Source organism: Stegastes partitus, unplaced genomic scaffold (assembly GCF_000690725.1).
Source record: "Stegastes partitus isolate 25-593 unplaced genomic scaffold, Stegastes_partitus-1.0.2 Scaffold1975, whole genome shotgun sequence".
Lineage (NCBI taxonomy): Eukaryota > Metazoa > Chordata > Actinopteri > Pomacentridae > Stegastes > Stegastes partitus.
Window position 1 is genome coordinate 42,267 of NW_007579706.1, and position 6,282 is coordinate 48,548.

The window sequence follows — 6,282 nt, forward strand, 5'->3', positions numbered from 1 at the left end:
ACAACAAAGGCCTAAACCTAAGGTCTACCTGTCAGGTTTTGCTGCTCCTAATTCAAATTTATTCACGTTGTCGCTGCTACAAGATGCCAAATGTGTCTTTAGACCAAAATATGATTTGTGAGTTTTTTTTAATTACTCCCAATATAACATCAGGTTAAATCTCATGAAATCACATTTGGAGGTGAAACCAGCCTCAGACGTTGCCTGAGAACATGAAAGACGCAGAATAAATCCTGGGGTAAATCCTTACCTTATTCTGGCTCTATCAGATGAGAACAGGTGCTCTGAGAGCTGCCAGCGCCGAGTGAATCAGCAGTCGGCCTGCAGACGGAGGGAGGAGGAGGAGGAGGAGGAGGAGGAGGAGGAGGCGTTCAGGGAGCAAACCTGCTCGACCTGCTCCTGCACCTGGCAGCGGCGGCGGCAACACGCCCAGCTGCACGCCGGCAGCAGGAGGCCGTGGCGGCGGTGGAGGAGGAGGTGGAGGAGGATTATGAGGAGGCCGAGTCGCTCCCACCTCATTATTTTCAGCTAAATAAGTTGATTGCATTAATTTCCGGGTTGCCAGGTTGTGAATCCCCCCTCAACCCCTCCTTCCTCTAGTGGGCGGAGCCTCTGAGGCCCTGCTGTGGTCGTCATGGCGACGGGAGGGAGGGCTCGGGTTACGTCCACGCCTTTTGTCTCCCGGTCCGTATCGGGCTACCGGCTGACGTGGACTCAAAGGCAGAAAAGAAAACAAACGTACGTCAGACCAGTCGGTTGTTGTTGTTGTGGTTTTGTTTTGTGTCATTCCTCGGATCCACCTGAGTGTGACTCACCTGAGTGTGACTCACCTGAGTGTGATCCACCTGAGCGACCAGGTGAAGCAGGTGAAGCAGGAGGAGTGGCTGCTGCTGAGCTTCCATCACACAGTGTCCACAAACTGTCCAGTCACTCACCTGCCCTGTTGATTAACGCCTGATTGGCCGATCGAACGTCTCACTTCCTGGTTCAGACGCTCAATTAAAGTTCCTCACATTTCTGTGACGGGTTCGGTCGACGAGCTGACGTTGAATCAACACAAATGTTCTGCTTCCGTCGACCTGAAGCTAAAGTGGACGCAGCTGAACCCTGTGAAGCCTGAACCGTGACATCATCACCAGAAAATTCACTTTTTGTGTGTTTCGTGTTTATTGATCCTTCTGACGGCTAAAAACATTAAATCTCAGTCAGCAGACATGATGGTGGATCATCGGTGCTCCTCACAGGTCTGATGTAAACATCTGGAGGCTGTTCAGGATTTCCTACCGACGACTCAAAGTTTTTAATTTACTGAAACTAAAATAGTGGATTTGATATTTTTATTATTAATATTAAGTTCATGAAACGTTAAAAAATCATTTTAAATAAAGTCTAAATACTTGTCGGAATAATTCCATTTTCATGAAAACGTGTGTTTATGACAATCAATAAATAATTACAATTACATTTAATTGTAGAAAAATAAGTGAATTCCTTCGACTCAATCTAGTTTGTTGGTTGAACATAATTTCATTAGAAGTTGTCTGAACTCATTTAATTTAATTTAATATTATTAGATTTAATATATACTTCTGACTCTATAAAACGTACGTCTCTACATGATTAAGTTCTCACTGTTTCTTTTTTTTCTTCATTTACTGCCAGATTTTTACCGTTTTTAACAGATTTTTCTTCGTATTTTTTAACAGCGCAGGTCAACATGAACCTGTGTTTACTGTGACAAATGATGACACGTTATCTACACGCGTGTTTCAGGAACTATTTTTATATAATTTTAATATTACATGACTCTCCTTCAGTCAGGCTGGGACTCGGCCGAGGTCTCCTGCTGCAGACGCGTCGCTGAAACGCACAAAAACCAAAAACCTAAATGAGTTTTAATCGCTTCAAACACAACAATACGTTCACCGTTTAGCACCGCGCATCTGCTTTGGCTCGTTTTCCTGATTGTGATCCTTCACGAGGCCACGATAGACCTTCATCCTGGAGCCAGAACACGTCGTCCGCCATGACACGCAGGTTTCTGCTTTTTTATTTTCCCCAAACATGCGACGAGGTGGATCATCTGAAGAGGAGGATGTGAGCAGCTCTTATCTGGTCTGAAGGTAAACAGGCCGTTAGCATCTTTGTTCGTTAGAATAAAATAAAGAAAAGTCAGACAGCAGGAGAGGATTTAATAAATCTGCTTCATTCATTTATTCCCTCGTATGTCGGATCCTTCTCGTGCGGCAGATTTATTCATTCATGCGTCGCGTGTTTTTGCATAAATTCAGTTTAATGTCGAAACAGGAAAACGTCTCGAACGCGCCGCAGAGCCGCGACTGTTCAGACACGACAGCATCCAGAGAACGAGGAGGTTCAGTCCACGTCTGGCTGCTTTATTTTAAGGCTCATGTATGATATGACATGACAGAAGAGCTGCTGCTGTCGTTTTTCTTTAACCAAATAAATAAATCTCAACAAATCTTAACAACTGAGCTCTTACGTCTGATTCATTCTTGTGCACATGGAGCCACATTTAGTCTGAATTATGCTCGTTGTGGAGAAGCTGGATGCACGTTTCCCTGATCTGTTAAACCAACTCGAAAAGCTGCACCGGTTAAAACAGAAGCTTTTATTTTGAAAGTAAGTGTAGCCCAGAATCAATCAGCCAATCAGCTGCAAGTCACCAGCTGGTCGCCGTGAGCAGAGCGGGCAGATTAGACCCTCCAATGAACAGCTGAAAAGCCAGAAAACACGACGTCTTTTTCAATCCGTAGTGTTTTATTCAGATTTGGTGGCAGCTTGGAGAGAATCATGTGATTATAAAGTGACTTAATTAGTCGTATAATGAGTTTTAATCTGTGAACACGTTCTTTAATCTTTACTTTATTACCCCTGACGTGTGTGACGAGTCTTAACGGGTTCATTTCTTTTTTCCTGATTATTTTTTTTCTTCCTGCGGCTCCGCAGGCGGCACCAGAATAATCTGCTTCATTAATGGACGACTCGGTTCCAGGTCCGTGTAAACAGCTCGACTGGAGCGCCGCCAGCACCAAGGTGACGCCCAGCACGCCGCCGGAGGACACGTTTGTCTGAACGCCGGTTATTCGGGCCAGAACCGCACCAGGAGCCCGGGTTTACAGCCCGGGCCTGATGTCGGGGTCGAGCAGCGACCCGGTTAAAGCTGCAGCAGCAGTTTAGGAGTCAGCAGGCGACAGAATGACAGAAAGACCCACATCTGGAGCAGAACAAGCTGCTAGAGGCGCCATAGGTTATTATAATAATGATAATAAAAGAGGAACGGGACACTCAGGAAGAACACAGAACAGGGATTTTCAAAGTAAAAGAGTACAACTTCTGCTTGAACCTGTTTCTGTGTCGTGGTTTTAGTTTGTCTTTGCTGTCGGACACTTTGACTGATTGGTTTTATAAATATAGAAATAAGGTGCAAAACTGTGCAGGTATTTACATAAAAACCTGATTAAAAGCCTAATTATAGGACTAATAATGAGCATAAAGGAGGTTTATAATCATCTGTAATGGCTCCTTTTAGCTCTGCTTTGGTCTCCACCAGCACAAAGATCTCATATCAGCACTAAACGTCTCCATAAATGGCAGCTTCTTCTCGTTTTATAAGTCTGGAGCTGACAGACACTTCCTGGCTCCTGGCTTTGACTTGTTTCTGATTTCCTCGCCGAGCAAACAGCAGCGTTATCAAACCTCTCCTCATTATTCCGCCCGCTGGGTCCGGATTCGCTCAGCGAAATGTCACAGTTCTGCTCCGACGGCCGCCTTTGTCCTCCGGTAGCTCGTCGCTCTTTCAGCCTCTGCCAGCTCCACCGAACCTCCACCGGCTCCCCTTTCAGCTCACCTTTGTCCACGTCGGCGCGCCTCACACGTGTCTGGTTCTGGTTCTGGTTCGGTCCTGCTGCCTGGTACCTGCCAGACTGTTGCCTGTTGCTGCATATTTATCATTTATTCTGAGGTGGATGTTCATCAGTCATTCAGCTCAGGCTGCGTCCAGTTTCTGTTAATTCATCTTTCAGCTACATAACGATCATTTTAAGCCACAAAAGCAAAACTACTTCTTTACTTTAAGTCCGTCTTATAGCTACAGACTGAAAGTTGTTGATTTAAACGTGTTGTTTAACTCAGCAGAGCAACTTCAACAGAAATCCAAGTTTCTATCAAACCAGTTAAAGTTTGGTTTGCCTATTTTTTTTAAAAGTGCATCGTGGATATTTAACGAGTCTCCTCATTGTGCGTTCTGTGACTTTAGTGGCTTTAAATTCAAGAAAATGTTCAGAATTCACAGCAGAATTTAAAGTCCTTCGTGTTTCCTTTTGCAAGTCTGCAGGTTTTAGTTTGTAAATATCATCAAATTTATATTCATAGTCTCAAAAACCATCATGCAAAATGTCAAACGTCTCCTTTAGATTCAATAAAAACAGTAAAAATCAGTCAGTAAACACGTTTCTCTGCTGCATTTTAAATTATTCTGACAACTGTGTGCAGATGTGACTGATTTTTCAGGTTTCGTTGTCTAAAACTGAAGCTCCGACTGCAGCCGACGTCGTAACAACAACAACTAGAAAATCATCTGATATCATGAATTAAAGTTTAGCAAAGCGTGCACCAGCAATCCCAGCAGCTCCAGTCATCAGGCGCTTCAGGTTTCCAGTGTTCTCAGAGCACAAGTGCTTGAATCTCTGTGTGAATCTCCCACATTTTAGATGATTGTAGTCGAGCTTTTGTAGCTGCAGCTTCGTCCTCTGAAGGAATCAAAGCTTTTTTTTTTAACCTGCTGTTGTTTCTCAAAAAAAAAAAAGCTGTGATCCAAATAACTTCATGCTAAACTCTTCACTTCCTCGGGTCTCCAGCAACACAAACAGCAGCTCCGACCGATAACTGGAGCCAGAAACAACAACTACCATCACTACACAACATGAAAACCATCTGATGTCATGAGTTCAGGTTGAAAACAGCACCAGCAGCTCCAGCAGCTCCAGTCATCGGGCGCTTCAGGTTTCCAGTGTTCACAGAGCACATGTGCTTGAATCTCTTTGTTTGAGATGATTGTCAGCGAGTTTTTGCAGCTGCAGCTTCGTAGCACGGCAACAACTTCACGTCCGACCTTTCCTCGGCTCTCCAGCAGGTTTCAAACTGTAGCGATGAACACCGACGCTTCTGTAACCGACTGGCAGCTCCGGGTTCCACGAAAACCCGACAGCGAAGTCGAGCAGCTCGGTCCGTTGTTTACTTTGTATTGTTGGATTCTTGGTGCCAAACCTCAGAGGTGATTGGTCAACTGGCTGACAGATCCCGGCGGCGATTGGCTCCTCTCGGCGGCGCGAGGAGCCAAGATGGCGCCGGACGCGAGCTGGGTTTCCTTCCAGCCAGATGCATCTTCCTTCCAGCTTCCTGTTTGTCTTCTTGTTGGCTGAAGGTTTTGTTCATCAGTGTGGATTCAGAAAAACACACAAATTCTCTCGTGCCTGATTTGGTTTCTATTAAAATTAAAAAAAATCCTCTCCAGGTAGCTGCTAACTTTTCTCTCTTGGCTCCGTGCTGGTGGAGCTTCGTCCTGGTTCCTTCTGCCAACTGTTGGCTGGGAGTCGACTTTAATGGAGGATTAGACTCAACCGCAGCCATAAAAACACAAGAAAAAACTTAACAGAGCCGTAAAACTGGGCGATAATTATTTGCGGGCGGCCTTTTTTGATCCATTGTTAGTGTAAAATCGAGTAATTACAGCTTAGTTTCCTTCAACCACGTGTCAGGAGAAGCAGGTTCGTGTTTCGAGGAACCGACACCGGATGGATATCTGGAGTCTCGACATCACAACTCCTCATTACTTCTGACTGACGATTTCCTTTTGAACCGCCAGAGAAAATTACGAAGAAAGACATCCCAGAGAGTTAAAAGATGCTGTTTTAAAAATAATTATTTCCGTTTCGCCGTCCCGACGACGTCCTCCGACTCTCTGCTGGAAATGGTTTCTGTCACTTCGGCGGGTTTGATGTGACACGAGAACGCCTGAGATGTCAGGATGAGGCGGCGAGTCGCAGCTTCCACGTTATTAACATGTGACAAAGACGGAAAGTGAGCCGAGAGCGAGCGGCTGCTTTGAAGTCGGCAGGTTTTAGTTCGTAGATATCATTAAATTTACCGTCTGAAAAGCCATCAAACAACTTCTGTGTTTGATGAAAGAAAACCTGTAAAACCAGGAAGTAAACATGTTGCTCTGAATTATTAACAAGCGAGTGCACACGTGACTGATTT

At 44.9% G+C, this 6,282-nt stretch overlaps 1 protein-coding gene across 1 annotated transcript in view; it reads right to left on the bottom strand.

The window, feature by feature from the left end:
- The window catches only part of LOC103373418 (cell wall protein IFF6), a 22,299-nt gene extending 21,990 nt beyond the window's left edge, over nucleotides 1-309 (bottom strand). Inside the window, exon 1 of the mRNA XM_008303304.1 lies at nucleotides 251-309. The gene's annotated coding sequence lies outside the window, so the exon portion shown is untranslated. The remainder of the gene's footprint in view (nucleotides 1-250) is intronic.
- Between the last annotated feature and the right edge of the window lie 5,973 nt (nucleotides 310-6,282).